The 18,432-nt window shown below is 35.2% G+C and overlaps 1 pseudogene; it reads left to right on the top strand.

Annotated features, from left to right (window-relative positions):
- Positions 1 to 12,698: 12,698 nt before the first annotated feature.
- On the top strand, positions 12,699 to 12,977 carry LOC144255014 (ragulator complex protein LAMTOR5 pseudogene; annotated as a pseudogene).
- Positions 12,978 to 18,432: the final 5,455 nt, after the last annotated feature.

Below are 18,432 nucleotides of genomic sequence, written 5' to 3'. Positions count from 1 at the left end.
ATCATTACTGTACTAAACAGAGTAATGAAATAATCCTAGAACTAGAGAGATACAATTAAGAGGCTGAAATATAACACTGAAAGGACATGCAATCATCTTCTTGCCTTAGTTCCAAGTTTTTAATAATTTTTCTCAATAGGAGAGAGAACCAGGGTAAATTCTTTCTTCTCTAGACTTTCATTTATTTCTTAGTTACTTTTGCCACAGTTTTGCAGATTGCTGGGATCTCACATCAGATAAAACTTGCAGGCCAATTAAAATTGCTTTTACTAAGAATTTACCTTTAGTTTGTTTGCAAAGGCAAGAATTCTAATTCCTCTGATTTCTTTTTAGGCAGATGTCAGTGTTTCCTCCTATGGAAACACTTTTATCTGAGTTTCTAAAAATAGAAAAATGAAGTTTCAAATAGATTAGGGTCTCAGACAACTCCTGTGTTTTCACTCTTTCCCACAATAAATATGAATAATTCTTTTATATTTGTTTATATCTGATCATAAGCAAAATTTATCTTTGGCTGTTCTCAATTACAGTTTATTTGCATGTTTAGAAGTATTTATTCTCTAGTGTATGCCATGATCCTATGTATTTAAGCATAGAACCGTGGTTGAGGAAGCAGTGGTACCACATCTCAGGTCAAATCTTCTAGTTCTGTGATTTTTTTATTTTTTAAGACAGGTCTTGTTATGTAACCCAGATTAATCTTGTCCAGGTGAAACTCCTGTCTCAGCCTCCTGAGTATACTTGGTTCTAGCTCTATGATCTTGGATAGTATATTAACCTTTTTTGTCTCACTGTCTTTACTTGATTTTATGTGGAAACGTGTCTTTTGGGGTGCTATAACAAAGCACAATTAATTGGATATAAATAACAGAAATATATTTCTCACAGTCCTGAAGTTGAAATCCTCAGAGCAGAGTATAAATATGGTTGGGTTCAGATAAAGGCCCAACTCCTGGTTGTTATCACATGGTGGAAAAAGAGCAAGCTTAGCTCAAACTTTTCTTACAAGGGCACTAATCCTGTTCATCAGCGTTCCATACTCATGACCTAATTTCCTTCCAAAGTTTCCTCTCCAAATACAATCACTTTGAGATTTAGATACCAACATATGAATATCAGAAGACATATATATTTAGCCTATGATGAAAAGGAAAAGCTTTCTCCATGAAGGAATACTCTACTTGTTCTTTCACTGTCCTACCAGATTCATTGATCAGGGTTCAATATTTCATTCATCTCTCTAGCTATGATGAGTCAATTAATAAGCTATCCAGATAGATAGTGGTTCTTGTGTTTATGTAATAAACTTGTTAAAATGAAGACTCTTGGCTTTGTATTCAGATATTTGATTCTATTCAACTGAAGTTAGCTCAGGAGTTGGCATTTTTACCCAGACCTCCCAGGGAATTTTTATTCATGGGATCCTTAGAACATATTTTTGAGACTAGAAATTGAAATCAAGTTTTTCATATTAGTTCGTATAGAGGCAGAAACCAAAATGGGGTTATTGATAGCAAATGCTGTCATTAAAAAGAAAGATTTGGGATTGGTTTGGATCAAGTGGTAGCTATTAGGTAGATAAAATGAATGTGGTGATTCAAGCATAGCAGTTGTAGAGGTTAAAGGAAAAGCAGCAGCTAATTACGCACAATAATCTAAATATTGCCAAAGATGCCCCACTCCAGATATTAATGGTTTTAGTTTCCAAACAGTGAAATTTGCAAGAAAAAAATGACAACAAGCTTACTAAGCTGTTGTTTGATGTTTATTTTAGGAAACACACCTAACAAAGAATAGCTTAAACTATCATAATAAAATGAAAAGCTCCTACTCAGTTCTCTGACATTAATGAGTTTATAAATGTGCAATATTTAAGTGAATGGGAGATGTGGAACCCCACAGAGAAAATGATACAATATCACACAATGGGTATAACAAAACTTTTTTTCCCCCAGTACTAGGATTCAAACCCAGGACCTTGCACATTCTAGACAAATGCTGTACCACAAAACTTTTTATGAACTATTTGATACTGATAATAATCTAACATCCCTAATGCTCAGATCCCAGGATACCACTAATTCTGCTAGTTAGAACAGGGGCTTAGGGCTGGGATTGTGGCTCAGCGGTAGAGCGCTCGCCTAGCATGGGCAGGACCCAGGTTCAATCCTCAGCACCATTAAAAATAAAGGCATTGTGTTGTGTCCATCCACACCTAAAATAATAATAATAATATTAAAAAAAGAACAGGGGCTTAGAAATATCATAAAATATTTGATACTCTAATATAAACTTGTTGCACAGTTGGCCCAATCTAATTCTGACCTCATTCTTAGATTTCATATTGACCTTGCTTAAATATAATGGCTGAATAGTTGGATGGTACGACTTGCATTGTTTATCATTCTTGACCTAGTTCTTGCTCAAGAGACCAAAGAGCAAAGCAGCCAGGAGGCAGTGAAGGAAGTTATTACAATTTTATTACCCAGACTTTACTTCACCCAGGTTAACTTTACATTTCTTAAAGTTTTAATTGGTAAGACACTGGGTCCAGAAAACAGAAAGCCCATTCATACTTTAAGAAAAACCAAATAAATGAGTCTGAAGCCTATAGTATTTATTATCATATGCTCTTTGCATACAAGTCAGCCACATGAGAAAGAGAAACATTTTATTGAAAATTCAACCGAAGTTTCAGATTTGGAACTTCATTTTGTAGTGTTATAGTCCTGACTTGTAGAATATGATACATATTCTGAACCAGTCACCAGCAATGACACTTCTCTTCTATAGTAAGGAATAAGATTCTAGGAAACTAGCAGTATATTTGGGAGTGGCAATGCTCATGATCAAATTTAATAACCTGCTTTTAGAATTTTATCCCCAGAACTAGTAACCACAGATTTGAAGCTCTACACTCTCAGGGAGAGTTTTAAGAAATGGAATGTGGTGATAGTGGAAATAGACTTGAGGTAGAAATTTCCACCTATTTCCACCTATTTCAGACTCTATACCATCAAAACAAAAGGCGTTAAAAAGACGTGATGACTTTAGTTGTACTATGAATGTTATTATATAGATGAAATGACAGGTATAGCAAGAATCCTCGGAAACTCTCTTTCTACTATCATCTAGTGTTGTCAGAGTACCATAAAAACTGTGTAGAAAATATAAAAAATGATACATCAATCATAGTATTGAAAGTTTAAGTCACTCTGTTGAGGATGGGATGAATAGGAAAGTGAGGAAAGGAAAGGGAGAAGAGTAAAATCATAAGCTAAAGTGCCACCTGAACACAAGGAACAATCTAGGAAAAGGGAAAGGTCAGTTATAAATCATAAATACTAGCTATTGCCTCATTACCAGCTACAGAAATGATGGTGTTAGCCCAGTATCTACTTAAAATTATTATCATTGCTATTTTTGGCTTTTTAACTAATTGCATCTCTTTCTCCCCTTCTTCCTTTGTAACAGAATATACAATTTTTATCTAGGAACATGACCACCCAAATAAAGACTGCTTTTCATTATCTCTTTTTAAATTAGGAATGGCCATGCAACTAAGTTCTGACCACTAGAATATAAAAAATCTTGTTTGTGAAAGTCCTTTAAGAGCATGGGAAGCAGAGGTGGAACATACCATTTTCACTTTGTCCCTTCTTTGCTGACTGAAACATTGCAATGTTTGCTGTATTATTTGATAATATTAATTTCTTCCAAATAAATGAAATATTTCAAACTTATAAAAAGTATCAAGCCTATATACCAGTTATGCACACAGCTTATATTTTCTATTTTATGGGTGAAACTCATTGAATGTGTTAAGTGAAGATAACATGTAAACAAGTTGCTTGTGAGTCATAGGCAGAATTCATAAAAAATGTGCTAAATACAAATTGTGAGTTAGTAACTTGTAAGACATGTTGAAATTAGATATAATAATCAGAGTATCTGATGGGACAGTTTGTTTTAGTCAACTTCCTACTGCTGTGACAAAATATCTGAGACAAATTATTTATAAGGAGTCCAGTCCTTTTAAATTATTTTTTGTTTTGTTTTGGTACTGGAGATTGAACAAAGGGACACTCAAACACTGAGCCACATCCCTAGCCCTATTTTGTATTTTATTTAGAGACAGGGTCTCGCTGAGTTGTTTAGCATCTCACTATTGCTGTGGCTGGCTTTGAACTTGTGATCCTCCTGCCTCAGCCTCCCAGGCTTCTGGGATTAGAGGCCTCCACCACCACACCCAGTAGTGTTTTATTTTTCGGACAGGGTTTCACTAGGTCCTTAGGGCCTCCCTAAATTGCTGATGTTGGTCTTGAATTTACAATCCTTTTGTCTCAGCTTCCAGAGTTGCTGGGATTATAGGCATGTGCCACTGCACCCAGCTGGCTCAAAGTTTTAAAGGTTTCAGCCCATGGTTGCTTGGTCCTGTTGTTTAGGACCTGTGAGGATGTAATATGTCTTGTGGGGGAGTGCATGGCAGAAGAGCTGCTCACCTTATAGAAGCCAGGAAGCAAAGAAAGTGGAAGATAGGAAAGGACCAATGCCTCCAGTGACATAATTTCCTTCCACTGGGCCCAACCTGCAAAAGGTTTTATCACCTCTCAACAGCAGCACAGGCAGTTGAACAAGCCTTTATTTAATATGTGGGACTTTAGGAGATAATTCAGACCCAAACTATTAATAGACAAAAAAAAAATTCTATTTAGATGTAAAAGGAGGGGGAAGATCAAATCACAAAGTATAGGTCACCTCTACCCTGACAGCTGTCATCCCTAAATTAACTAGGATAGGCAGAATTATAAAACCCCCACTCCCATATTTAGGCCCCTGGTTTATATACATCTTTTCTCAGTTATTTAGTCAAACACTGATTTACATATTGCAAATGTATTTAAGATCCCAAGTTTCTTTTTTTTTTTTTAACCACATTTTGCAGTACTGGGGATGGAACCTAGGGCCTCATGTATGCTAGATAAGTACTCTACCACTGAGCTACATCCTCAATCCCCAAGTCACTGGTTTTAAGTTATGGACATTGTTCAGGTAAGCCTAAAATACCCAGAAAAGCCCTTATATCAAGTCCAGAGATCAGAGACAGACATTTAAAGCATAAAAGGACTTGAAGACAGAGGGGGGCATATAGCAAGGAATGTGAGCAGCCTCTAGAAGCTGAAGGCAGCCATGAGCTGAGAGATACCACAGAAACAGGACGTCAGTCTTACAACTTCAAGAAATTAAACTCTGCCAAGAAGAATGAGCTTGGAAGTAGACTTTTTTTCCTCAGACAAAAACTCAACCCACCTGAACCTTGATTTCAGCCTTGTGATGAGCAGAGAATCCAGTCATGCAATGCCAGATTTCTAACCTACAGAACTATGAATTATGAATGGGTACTGCGTTAAGCTGCTAAGATTGTGGTAATTAGGTAATAGGAAACAAATAATGCTCCTCACTAGGAATATTCATTGTGGTCCTATTCTAGCCTTACATGTATTCATGGATAGCACCCACAGCTCTTCAGGAGAAAAATTAGGGATCTATAAGTATACCAGGCATACTTGCCCTTGCTTCTTGCTGATGGAGCAAATTGTGTTGGCTCCAGATACTTTCTGTCTGCCAAGCTTCCTTGTCCAAATTCCAGTTCTGCTCTTCATAATCATGCCACGAAAGGGGAAGGAGTGATGTGGCAGAAAGATAGGAAACATAAATATTTGAACCCAGGATTCAAGTGGTATAATCTTTCTATTCTACTTGCATCGTAAGTATCTTTATTTGTAATCCAATTTCTTTGTTCCTTTTTCTTTTAATAATTAAAATATCACCTTTATTAATATTTGGTATATATTATTTTATTATGATTTTAAACAAATGATTGGTGCACAATTTTTTATTAGTTCTAATCAGTTATGTATGACAGCAGAAAGCTCTTTAATTCATTGTACACAAATGGAGCAGAATTTTTCACTTCTGTGGTTGCACATGAAGTAAAGTCACACCATTCATGCAATCATACATGTACCTAAGGTAATGATGTGTATCTCATTCCACCATCTTTCCTACCCTCATGTCCCTCCCCACCTCCCATTTGCCCCATCCACAGTTGCTCCACTCATCCCATGCCCCCAGCCTCCATTATGAATTAGCATCCACTTATCAGAGAAAACTTTCAGTCCCTGTTTTTTTGGATTGGTTTATTTCACTTAGCATGATATACTCCAACTCCATCCATTTACCTGCCATAATTTTATTCTCTTTTAATGCTCAGTAATATTCCACTGTGTGTGTATACCACAGTTTCTTTATCCATTCACTTATTGAAGGGCCTCTAGGTTGGTTCCACAATTTAGCTATTGTGAATTGTGCTGCTATAAACATTGAAGTGGCTGTGTCACTGTAGTATGCTGTTTTTAAATCCTTTGGGTATAGACTGAGGAGAGGGTCAAATAGTGGGTCCATTCCAAGTTTTCTAAGGAATCTCCACACTGCTTTTCAGGTTGGTTGCATCAATTTGCAGTACCATCAGCAATGTATGAGTGTGCCTTTTTCCCTATATCCTTGCCAACACTTATCATTGCTTTTATTCTTGATAATTACCATTCTGCCTAGAGAAGAAATCTTAGAGTAGTTTTGATTTGCATTTCTCTAATTACTAGAGATGTTGGACATTTTCTTATACATTTGTGATCTGTTGTATATCTTCTTCTGAGAAGTGTCTGTTCAGCTCCTTAGCTCATTTATTGTTTGGGTTGTTTTTTTTTTAATGTTAAATTTTTTGAGTTCTTTATATATCCTGCTTTATCTGAAGTGTGTGGCAAAATTTGCTCCCCAAATGTAGGCTTTCTCTTCACATCATTGATTGTTTCTTTTGCTGAGAAAAAGCTTTTTAGTTTGAATCCATCCCATTTATTGATTCTTGCACTTTATTTATTTCTTGCACTTTAGGAGTCTTGCTAAAGAAGTTGGGGCCTAATCTGACATGATGAAGATTAGGGTCTACTTTTTCTTATATTAGGTGTAGGGTCTCTGGTCTAATTCATACGTCCTTGATCTATTTTGAGTTGAGTTTTGTGCATGGTGAGAAATAGGGGTTTAGTTTCATTTTGTTGCATATGAATTTCCAGTTTTCCTAGCGCTATTTGTTGAAGAGGCTATCCTTTCTCCAATGTGTGTGGCATTTTTTTTTTTTTTTTAGTATGAGATAAGTGTATTTATGTGAGTTTGTCTCTGTGTCTTCTATTCTGTACCATTAGTCTACATGTCTATTTTGGTGCCAATTCCATGCCATTTTTGTTACTATTGCTTTGTAGTATAGTTTAAGATCTGGTATTGCGATGCCTCCTATTTCACTTTTCTTGCTAAGGATTACTTTGGCTATTCTGGGCCTCCAATTTTTTTCCAAATGAATTTTATGATTGCTTTTTCTATTTCTATAAGGAATGACATTGAGATTTTAATTGGAGTCACACTGAATTGGTATAGCGCTTTTGGTAGTATGGCCATTTTGACAATATTAATTCTGCCTATCCAAGAGGATGGGAAATCTTTCCATCTTCTAAGATCTTCTTCAATTTCTTTCTTTAGAGTTCTGTAGTTTTCATTGTAGAGGTCTTTCACCTCTTTTTTCAAATTGATACCCAAGGTTGTTTTTTTGTTTGTTTTTTGTTTTTTTGAGGCTACTATCAATGGAGTAGTTTTCTAATTTTTCTTTCAGAGGATTCATCTCTAATGTATAGAAATTCATTTGATTTATGGGTATTGATTTTATATCCTGCTACTTTGCTGAGTTTATTTATTAGTTCTATAAGTTTTCTGGTGGAATTTTTTGGATCCTCTAAGTATAGAATCATGTTGTCAGCAAATAATGATAGTTTTGAGTTCTTCTTTTCCTATTCGTATCCCTTTAATTTCTTTCATCTGTCTAATTGGTCTGGCTAGAGTTTCAAGGACTATGTTGAATAGAAGTGATGAAAGAGGTCATTCCTGTTTTGTTCCAGTTTTTAGAGGGAATGCTTCCAATTTTTCTCCATTTAGAATGATGTTGGCCTTGAGTTTAGAATAGATAGCTTTACAATGTTGAGATATGTTCCTTCTATTTTTAGTTTTTCTAGTGTTTTGAACATGAAAGGGTGCTGTATTTTGTCAAATGCTCTCTCTGCATCAATTAATATAATCACATGATTCTTATCTCTAAGTCTATTGATGTGATGAATTACATTTATTGATTCCCATATGTTTAACCAAACTTGTATCCCTGGAATGAACCCCACTTGATCATAGTGTTTTTGTATGCAATTTGCCAAAATTTTATTAAGAATTTTTGATTCTATGTTCATCAGGGTTATTGGTCTGAAATTTTCTTTCCTTGATGTGTGTCTGTCTGGTTTTGGTACCTGGATGATACCAGCCTCATAGAATGAGTTTGGAAGGGTTCCCTTCTTTTCTATTTCATGGAATAATTTGAGGAGTATTGGTATTGATTCTTCTTTGTAGGTCTCATAGAACTCAGCTGAGATTCTGTATGGTCCCGAGCTTTTCTTGGTTAGGAGGCTTTTGATGGCATCTTCTATTTCCTTGCTTGAAATTGATCTGTTTAAATTATGTATGTCCTTCTGATTCAGTTTGGGTAGATCATATGCCTCTAGAAATTTGTCAGTGTCTTAGAGGTTTTCTATTTTTGCTGGAGTATAAGTTTTCAAAATAGTTTTTAATTGTCATCTGTATTTAAATTGTGTCTGTCATGATATTTCCTTTTTCATCACAAATTTTAGTAATTTGAGTTTTCTCTCTCCTTTTCATTAGGTGGCTAAGGGTTTGTCAATTTTATTTATTTTTTCAATGAACAAGCTTTTGTTTTTGTCAATTTTTTCAATTATTTATTTTGTTTCAATTTCATTGATTTCAACCCTGATTTTAATTTTAATTACTTCTCATCTTCTAGTACTTTTGGTGTTGGTTTATTCTTCTCTTTCTAGGGCTTTGAGATGTAATGTCAGGTCATTTATTTGTTGACTTTTTATTCTTTTAATGAATGAGCTCAATGCAATGAATTTTCCTCTTAGCACTGCCTTCATGGTGACCCAGAGATTTTTATATATTGTATTGGTGTTCTCATTTACCTCTAAGAATTTTTTATCTTCTCCTTGATGTCTTCTGGTATCCATGCATCATTCAATAGCATACTATTTAGGCTCCAGGTGTTGGAGTAGCTTCTATTTTTCATTTTATCATTGATTTGTAATTTCATTCCATTATGGTCAGACAGAATGCAAGACAGTATCTCTATTTTTTTGTATTTGCTAAGGCTTGCTTTGTGACATAACATATGGTCTCTTTTGGAGAACAATCCATGTGTTGCTGAGAAAAAAGTCTATCCACTCATTGATGGATAGAATATTGCATAAATGTCTGTTAAGTCTAAAATATTGTTTTATTGAGTTCTATAGTTTCTTTGTTTAGTTTTGTTTGGAAGGTCTATTCAGTGGTGAGTGAGGTGTATTAAAGTCACTCAGTATTACTGCATTGTGGTCTATTTGATTCTTGTACTTGAGAAGGGTTTGTTTGATATACATATACACCCCATTGTTTGGGGGCATAAATATTTACGATTGTTATGTCTTATTGATGTATGATTTCCTTAAGCAATATGAAATGTCCTTCTTTATCCCTTCTGACTGACCTTGAAGTCGATTTTATGTGATATGAGAACGGAAACCCCTGATTATTTACATGGTCCATATGAGAGACATGTTTTTCCCCATCCTTTCACCTTCAGTCTTTTCCTGTGAGATGAGTCTTTTGAAGGCAGCATATTATTGGGTCTTTTATATATAATCCAATCTTCCTTTCTATGTCTTTTAATTGATGAGTTTAGGACACTCGCATTCTGGGTTATTATTGAAATATGTTTTGTATTCCTGGTCCTTTTGGTTTATTTTTGGTTTTTAATCTGACTTGGTTTCTCTTTTGGTTGACCTTTCCTTTAATGCAGTTCCTCCCTTTGCTGATTTTCATTGTTGTTTTTCATTTCCTACTCATGGACTATTTTGCTGAGAATGTTCTGTAGTGCAGGCTTTCTCACTATAAATTCTTTTAACTTTTCTCATGGAAGGTTTTAATTTCATCATCAACTCTGAAGCTTAATTTTGCTGGATATAAGTTATTGGTTGGCATCCATTTTCTTTCAGAGCTTGGTATATGTTGTTCCAGGATCTCCTAGCTTTGAGGTTCTGGGTTGACAAATCTGCTGAGATCCAAATTGGTCTCCCCCTATATGGAATATAATTCCTCTCTCTTGCCACCTTTAAAATTCTATCCTTATTCTGTATGCTAGGCATTTTCATTATACTGTGCCTTGGTGTGGCACTGTTGTAATTTTGTACATTTGGTGCCCTGTAAGCCTCTTGTATTTGATTTTCCAATTCATTCTTCTTCTTTGGGAAATTTTTTTGATTTTATTTCATTGAAGAGATTGTGCATTGCTTTGGTTTGAATCTGTACCTTCCTCTATCCTGATAAATCTTAGATTTGATCTTTTGATATTATCCCATAATTCTTGGATGTTCTCTTCATGGTTTCTTACCATCTTTACTGTGTGGTCAACTTTATTTTCAAGATTGTATTTTGTCTTCATTGTCTGAGGTTCTGTCTTCCAAATAATCTAGTCTGTTGGTGATGCTTTCTTTTGAGTTTTTTTATTTGGTTTATTGTTTCCTTCCTTTCAAGGGTTTCTGTTTTTGTTTTCCAGAATCTCTCTTTTTTGAAGTAATCTTTTGGTCCCTGTATTTGTTCTCTTTCTATTGGAGTGATCAACTTTTGCCTATATTTGCTTTCTTACTGCTTTGTTGGAAGATGAATTTTTGCCTTTTGCTCTCTTATGTCATTCTTTAATTCACAGATCATTTTAATTATGTACATTCTAATCTCCTCTGATATTCCATATACTGCACTGTCAATGGATTCTATTTGGGGCACTTTCTTCCCTTGTTTTTTCATGTTGTCTATGTGTCTTCCTCTCTTGCAGTGTGGAGCTGAGATATTGCAGTTTCTACGCTAAAATCTTGTAGTGTCCCTGCAGGTTACTTATACCTCACCTTTAAGGGGGAGATCAATGTTTGTAGCACCCAATGCAACCAATGTACAGCCATAAATCGATTATCTCCTATTTGAACATTTACAGTTTTGTCATGATAAACAGAATGATGAGTTTGGTTATCATCTACCATATAGCTAGTAGGTTTATCTAAGGGTTTACAATTATTTCTAATGGTGAACAAAGAAAGAATGGGGGTGGGGCTAGGATGTGATGTTTATGAGATAGGATGTGAGAATATAGAGGTATTAGATTTTAGGATGAGTGAACAGGGACTCAAAAGAAGTTGTTAGCAGGAGATAAAAGAGAAAGATGTGACCCCATGCAGGATTCTCTTTTGCCTCTGCCACAGGATGGTGACTGTTAGCACACCTATTAGGGATAACTCTGGTGCAACTGGGCCCATAGGGACCTTGGTAATGGTCTTCCAGTTCCTGTTTGTTGTTCCCTAGATGAAACCATCCATGTCCCTATGGTGTAGGCAGTAGCATCAAGCCTGTACCTTGATGTTGGGCTTCAAGGCCTTAGTCAGTGTCCTAAGATGGAAGCTACCGCAATTAAAGATGGCAGAGGTGGCAGCAAAGTTAACCCAAGATGGTAGTGGAGGTGTCCCAATATGGAGGCAACTGCTGGAAGGATGGGATGTGCAACAGCCTTAGTTGGCCTGTTCAGTGATGCTGCACTGTGGCATGCAGTGCTGCAGCAGGCAGCTGCCTCGTGGTCCTGTCTATTATTCCACAGTGGAAATTACCATGTGGGGAGAGCTATGGTGTGGCTGTAGTGTCCCAAGATGAAGGTGCTTTGGGTGGAGCCACACATTTGTTGATAGGGAATTGCAGCATGCTGTGGATATCTCTGTGCAAGTGTGGTGGTGGCCCTCTCCAGTTTCTGGCAAGGTGGGCACATGGTGGGGCAGGCCTTCTCAGGTCTCTAGTGATCTTCTTGTTTGCTCTTCTTAGATATACATGACAGTAGAGTTATTTTGATATATCACACATATATGGAGTAGAACTTATTCTAATTAGGATTCCATTCTTGTGATTCTACATAATATGGAGTTATACTGACTGCGTATTCATATATGAACACAGGAAAGTTATGTTCAATTCGTTCTTTCCTGTTCCCATTCCCTTCCCCTTCTCTTTATCCCTTTGTCTAATCCAATGAAATTCTATTGTGTATTAATATCCACATATCATATAAAACATTAGGCCTTTGGTTTTTTGGGACTGGCTTATTTCACTTAGCCTTATTATCTCTAGTTCCATCCATTTACTGGCAAATGCTTCAATAACATTCTTCTTTATGACTGAGTAATATTCCATTGTGTATATTTACTACATTTTCTTTATTTATTCATCTGTTGAAGGTCATCTAGTTTGGTTCCATAGCTTAGCTATTGTGAATTGTGCTGCTATAAACATTGATGTGGCTTGTGCTGGGGTGAGCTTTTTTTTTTTTAATTTTAATATTTTATTAGTTTTCAGCGGACACAACATCTTTGTATGTGGTGCTGAGGATCGAACCCGGGCTGCACGCATGCGAGTCGAGCGCGCTACCACTTGAGCCACATCCCCAGCCCCTGGGGTGAGCTTTTAGTATGAAGGAGGAGAGTTTGGAGCAGCACTTGGAGGACACAATGAAGAATCCATCCATTGTTGGAGTCTAGTGCATAGATTCACAAGGACTTTATCTGGGCTGTTGCAGGACCCTGTCAGATGAAGATACTAAGGTGATATCTGTTCTAGCCCAGCAAGCAGATAAACTAACCTCTGATCCCACTGATAATCCTGTGGTGTTCCTAGAATCAGATAATGGGAATGTTATGATACAAAAGCAGGATGGCATCATAATGGCAGTGCACAAAGTAGCCTCTTGATGTCTCTCATCAGTTCTCTAGCAGCCTTTCATAATTATCTATGTTAATTATCTTATAAAACTATTTATGTTGCAGTGATTAAGCCATTCATTAAATGTGCATTAGGTAATTTTCTATTTATTTTAGAGTGAGTTGCTTTTTAACCAACCTCTCAGGATATTAATAAAAAAGGATCATGTTTTGAAGCAGCATGTCCAGGTCACTTTGTATATAAAATTTTGTTAGGTTAAATAAATCTGCTTGGAGGGAAAAAAAAACAAAATAAAATAAAACATTGATGTGGCTATGCTGATTTTAGGTCCTTTGGGTAAAACTGAGAAGTGTGATTACTGTGTCAAATGGTGGTTCCATTCCAAGTTTTCTGAAGAATCTCCATACTGATTTCCAGAGTGGTTGCACCAATTTTCAGTCCCACCATTCAGTATGATTTCACTGTTTTAATTTTATTTAATTAACCACATAAACTAGGAATTCCCCCTGCCCCCAAACCCCTGTTAGACCCAGGGATGGTTTACTCCTGAGCTATATCCCAGCCCTTTTTATTTTATTTTTTAAAATTTTGAGACAGTTACTGAGGCTGGCCTCAAGCTTGTGATCCTCCTGGTTCAACTTCCTGAGTCACTGAGATCACAGGTATGTGTCACCACACCCCACTTATATGGGAGTATACTTAGAGGCTATTATAGCATGAAGATAATTTCCCACATGACAAATGTTAATGTAGTGACTGTCATTCAAACACCCATCTGGGACCCATGAGGTTCATCCTCATTGAAGATGAAGGAGCAGTAAGAAAGATAAAGAAACAATTTAGAGGGAATCCAAGTTCCCTACATAAGGAAGGGTTGTGACAGTTCTGAATAGCCTAGCTTTGGCTATCTCTTATAATGAGAAATATATTGATTTTGAGAGAAATTAACATCTATCTTTTAAAAGCCAATATTATTGTTGATTTTCTGAACTTAACTCTACTTGATGAATTAAAATTTCATGTTATCTCCACTATTTTAAATAACTTATCTACTTGTCAAAAACATAATTTCTTAGATGCTACTCTGAAGTCTGTAATGCAGTCAAGGGATTTTTACTGGTGATAAGCCTTCTTGGGTATTCTTTTGCCACCAATATTTTAAACCACTGGTCAACAAAGAATATTCATGCTGTTTACATTAAGTATTTTAATTCCCACATTAAAGAAGGCCCAGCACGTGACACAGCCCTGTAATCCCAGCTACTTGGGATCTGATGCAGGATTATCCTAATGATTGGGATATACCTCAATAGTAAAGAGCACTTGGGTTCAATCCCCAGTATCCACACCTCCCTTCCCCCCAAAAATGATAATGAGTAAAACAGAGATACAGGTCTAGGTCCTCAAAGAAACTGGAGGGCTAACCTCCATATTTCTGGATATAAATTTGCATTTCTGACCATCAGTAGATTACAGGCCCAATGTTCTGGTCCCACTGGGATATTTCTTAATTATATATAATAACAATATTATAGGTCAGTCCTAATTGACTTTAAAAAGAACAAGACCATTTTCATGTAATGGGAAAGGGTATTTGTCTAATCCAGCATCAAAAGTCACTTCAGAGGTAGCCAGAGTATAGGAGAAAGCTCTAGATTTGTCCTTATTGCCTAACTAACACGCTATTTGGGTTACTGATGTAACTGGATATGTGTATTGTTGAAAAATAATAATTTTGTGAACTAAAAATACTCAAAGGTTAGACAACATTTTAACAAGAGCAATAGAATAAAATGTTAATAATAATACACAGCTAAAATGATAGGTTAAATTCCTAATAAACACTATGGAAGATAGAGTTAAATCAAACAAACCTGAGAAAGCAACATGACAACAGCAACTAAAAGGAAAGACCTTAAAAATTTACATTGTCAGAGATAGGGTAGAACTGTTAGATTTCCAAGTGGAGAAATTTTTGTAAACTTTTTACAAAATGTCGTGATGCCAAATATTGGCTCATTTTATTGTGTTTGTTTGTGTATTTCCACAAAACCTATCAGGGACTTCACATTAAGCACTTTCAAGACCGAGTCTCTGACCAAACACAGTTCAACAAAAGAATTTGTGATGTGTGGCCATCTTGCACTCATCATTTCCCTTGCAGTGGGCTGTAATCCACCAAGTTAGGATACTGTATTACCTGATGGCCCAAACAAAGATGGAGCTGGATCAATTTCTACTCATGAAATTTGAGGGCCTATTCAGAACAAATGCCTCCTTCAATTCCATATATAAGTGCTTGATTAAAATGAAATATAAATAGAAAATAATTTAAATAAAAATTATACTAACATTTACTAGGAAATCACTTTTAAAATTGTCCCTCACATTAGGCACAAAGAACTTCATTTCATTCCCTTAAAAACTAAAATTTTAAGCATAGTCCCTCTTTTGTGAAACTGTTTAGATATCTCCATTTTTCTTCTTAAAGCCTTTTTCATTAAGCAATCTAGCATCTCACTTCTAAATATATCTAATAGACATATTTATTTTTTATATATACAGTGATATACATTTAATACAAATACATTTTAAGAAATTAAATGAATACCAAATATATAAAACTTTCTTTATATTAGCTGAACTGTGGTAAAATATCAAACATAATTTCTTTATTTCAACCCCACAGGCTAGTGGTGGTCCTAGCTTTAATTGTTCATTCCAGCTAACAATTTTCTTTATCTCCTTTTACTTTCCTTTTCTCTAGAAAAATTATTTAGGAAATAATGATAAAAGATTGTTTTGCTAATTCTTTAACTATAGTTGTCTCCCAGTATCCTGGAGAATTAGTTATAGGACCCATTGTGGATACCAAAACCCCTGGATACTCAAATCACTCAAATTCTTCATGTGAAATGATAAATTATTTGCATATAATCTTGCATACATCTTATATATCAAGTCACCTCTGGATTACTGATAATTCATAACATAATGTAAATACTATGCAAATAATTGTCATACTGCATTGTTAAGGAAGTAATTACAGGGTTGAAAAGCCTGTATTTGTTCAGATTTATTTCCCCTAAATATTTTCTATCTGCAATTGATTGAATCTGCTGATGTGAAAACTGCAGATATGGAAGAATGACTGCATTTGGTTAAGTACCTGAAAAATAAAACATAATTAAGTCTTCTTGAAAAAGTATATTTTCTTACAAGAAAACAAAATATCTGTTAAGTTTTTTCTTTTTTATATTAAGACACTTAAAGAAGATTTATAAAAATAAAGAAATAAGTAAAAAATTTCATTTACCAGGGCTGGGATTGTGGCTCAGCGGTAGAGCGCTCCCCTAGCATGGGTGGGACCCGGGTTCGATTCTCAGCACCACATAAAAATAAAGGCATTGTGTTGTGTCCATCTACACCTAAAAAATAAATATTTAAAAAAAGAGTTACAATCACTGCCCATATTATTTTTCCATTTACTCTATTACTGGAAAAAAAGAGTTTCACCAGATTTCCAATGTGGCTTGCCTCAAAGACTTCTAAACTCTTTTTTTTTTTCAATTCTGTTTTAATTTCAATTGACATAGCAGCTTGCTTTGAGTCCCTCTTTGACATTAATTGAATCTTCCCAGTTTTTATTTTATGTAACACATCTACACATGTGCACATGCATGCACACACATACACAACTATAGAAACTTACAAGTTCTGGAAAGTAAAATTAGAATATACTGCAACAAGAAAAATAAATATTTGCATCAAGTTTCTTTTAGAATAAAACAATTCAGTTAGAAATTTAAAACTTTTTAAAAAGCAACAACACCATCTTTGTATTTGTAAATATTATTTTACTCATCACTTTATTTATGTATTTGTTAATGTGTGGTAAAATAAAGCATAAAATTTACCATTTAAAGTATATAGTTCAATAGTGTTAAGTATATTTACATAATTAGGCAATAGATCTCTAGATTTTTTTTCATTCTGTAAAACAAATCGTACACACATTGAACAACATCTCTTATTTCTTCCTCCCCAGTCTCTGGCAACTATTATCTACTTTCTTTTTTCATGACTTTGATTAATTTAAATCATGTAAGTAAAATCACATAGTATTTGTCTTTTTGTGAGTAGTTTATTTCCCTTAGCATTCTGTATTGTGACATGTGGCAGGATTTTCTCTTTTTTTTCAAGGCAGAATTATATTGCATTGTATGTATAAAGCACATTTTCTTTAACCATCCATCATTCAATGGACATTTGGGTTGCTTCACCTTTGGGTACTGTGAATAATACTGCAATGAACATAAAGGTGTGGATCTCTTCAAAGTTCTGCTTTCAAGTTTTTTGGATATTGTGTTAGTCAATTTTCCATTATAGTGACCAAAATATCTGAAAAGAACAACTTAGAGGAGGAAATGTTTATTTTGGCTAATGGTTTCAGAGGTTTAGTACATGATAAGCCAGATCTAGTGCTCTAGTCCTAAAGTGAGACAGAATATTGTGGCAGAGGAAAACTATTCAGCTCATGGTGGCCAGGAAGCAGAGAGAGAGATTAATCAAAGCACCAGGGACAAAATATAAACCCCAAAGACATACCCCCTATGACCAAGGTCTTCTGGCTGCTCCCACTTGCCTATCGTTACCACCCTCTTCTTTCAAATTATTAATCCATCAAATGGATTAATCCACTGATTAAGTGACATCCAGTAATCTGATCTCTTAATCTCTGAGCAATATTGTATTGACCAACATGAGCTTTTCAGAGACATCCCATAATATCCAAACCAAGACAGATATATACAGAGAAAAGGATTACTAAATCATATACTAGTCCTATTTTAAATGTTTAAAAGAAATTTTCATATGATTTCCACATGTCTGTACCATTTTACATTTCTACCAACAGTTCCTAAAGGTTCAAATTTCTGCAAATCTTGGCCAACACTTATTGTTTTGGGATAGTGGCCATTCTAAATAGTATGAAGTGATATTTCATTATGGTTTTGATATGTATTCCCCAATGATTGTTGATGTTGAACATTTTTTCATATGCTTTTTGGCTATTTGTCATTTTATTTTAAAAATCAGTGAAATGTATGTAAGTCATGGATGTACCCTGACTTCTTTGTCCTCTATGTTATTGTTAATTCACAAAAACTTACAAGAATTCCCTATTTCATTCTCTGTGTTTGCACTTGGGCTGCTGTTTGCTACAGAAAAATCATTTATTCAAGCAGATTGTACTGCTTCCAATGAGTGGATTCCTGCCTTAACTGTGCCTTTAATATAGTTCAACAGCCCTACCATGTTTTTCTAATTAGTTTTTGTGATAGACAGCTTTCTATTGCTATGACAAAACCCAGGAAAAAAAATCAATTTAAAAGGAGGAAGGATTTATTTTGGCCCATGGTTTCAGGTTTCAGTCCATGGTTGCTTGGCACTATTGCTTTGGGCCTGTGTTTCATTGCAGGA

The sequence above is a fragment of the Urocitellus parryii genome, chromosome 5 (genome assembly GCF_045843805.1).
Source record: "Urocitellus parryii isolate mUroPar1 chromosome 5, mUroPar1.hap1, whole genome shotgun sequence".
Classification (NCBI taxonomy): domain Eukaryota; kingdom Metazoa; phylum Chordata; class Mammalia; order Rodentia; family Sciuridae; genus Urocitellus; species Urocitellus parryii.
This window is presented reverse-complemented; position numbering and strand designations above follow the sequence as displayed.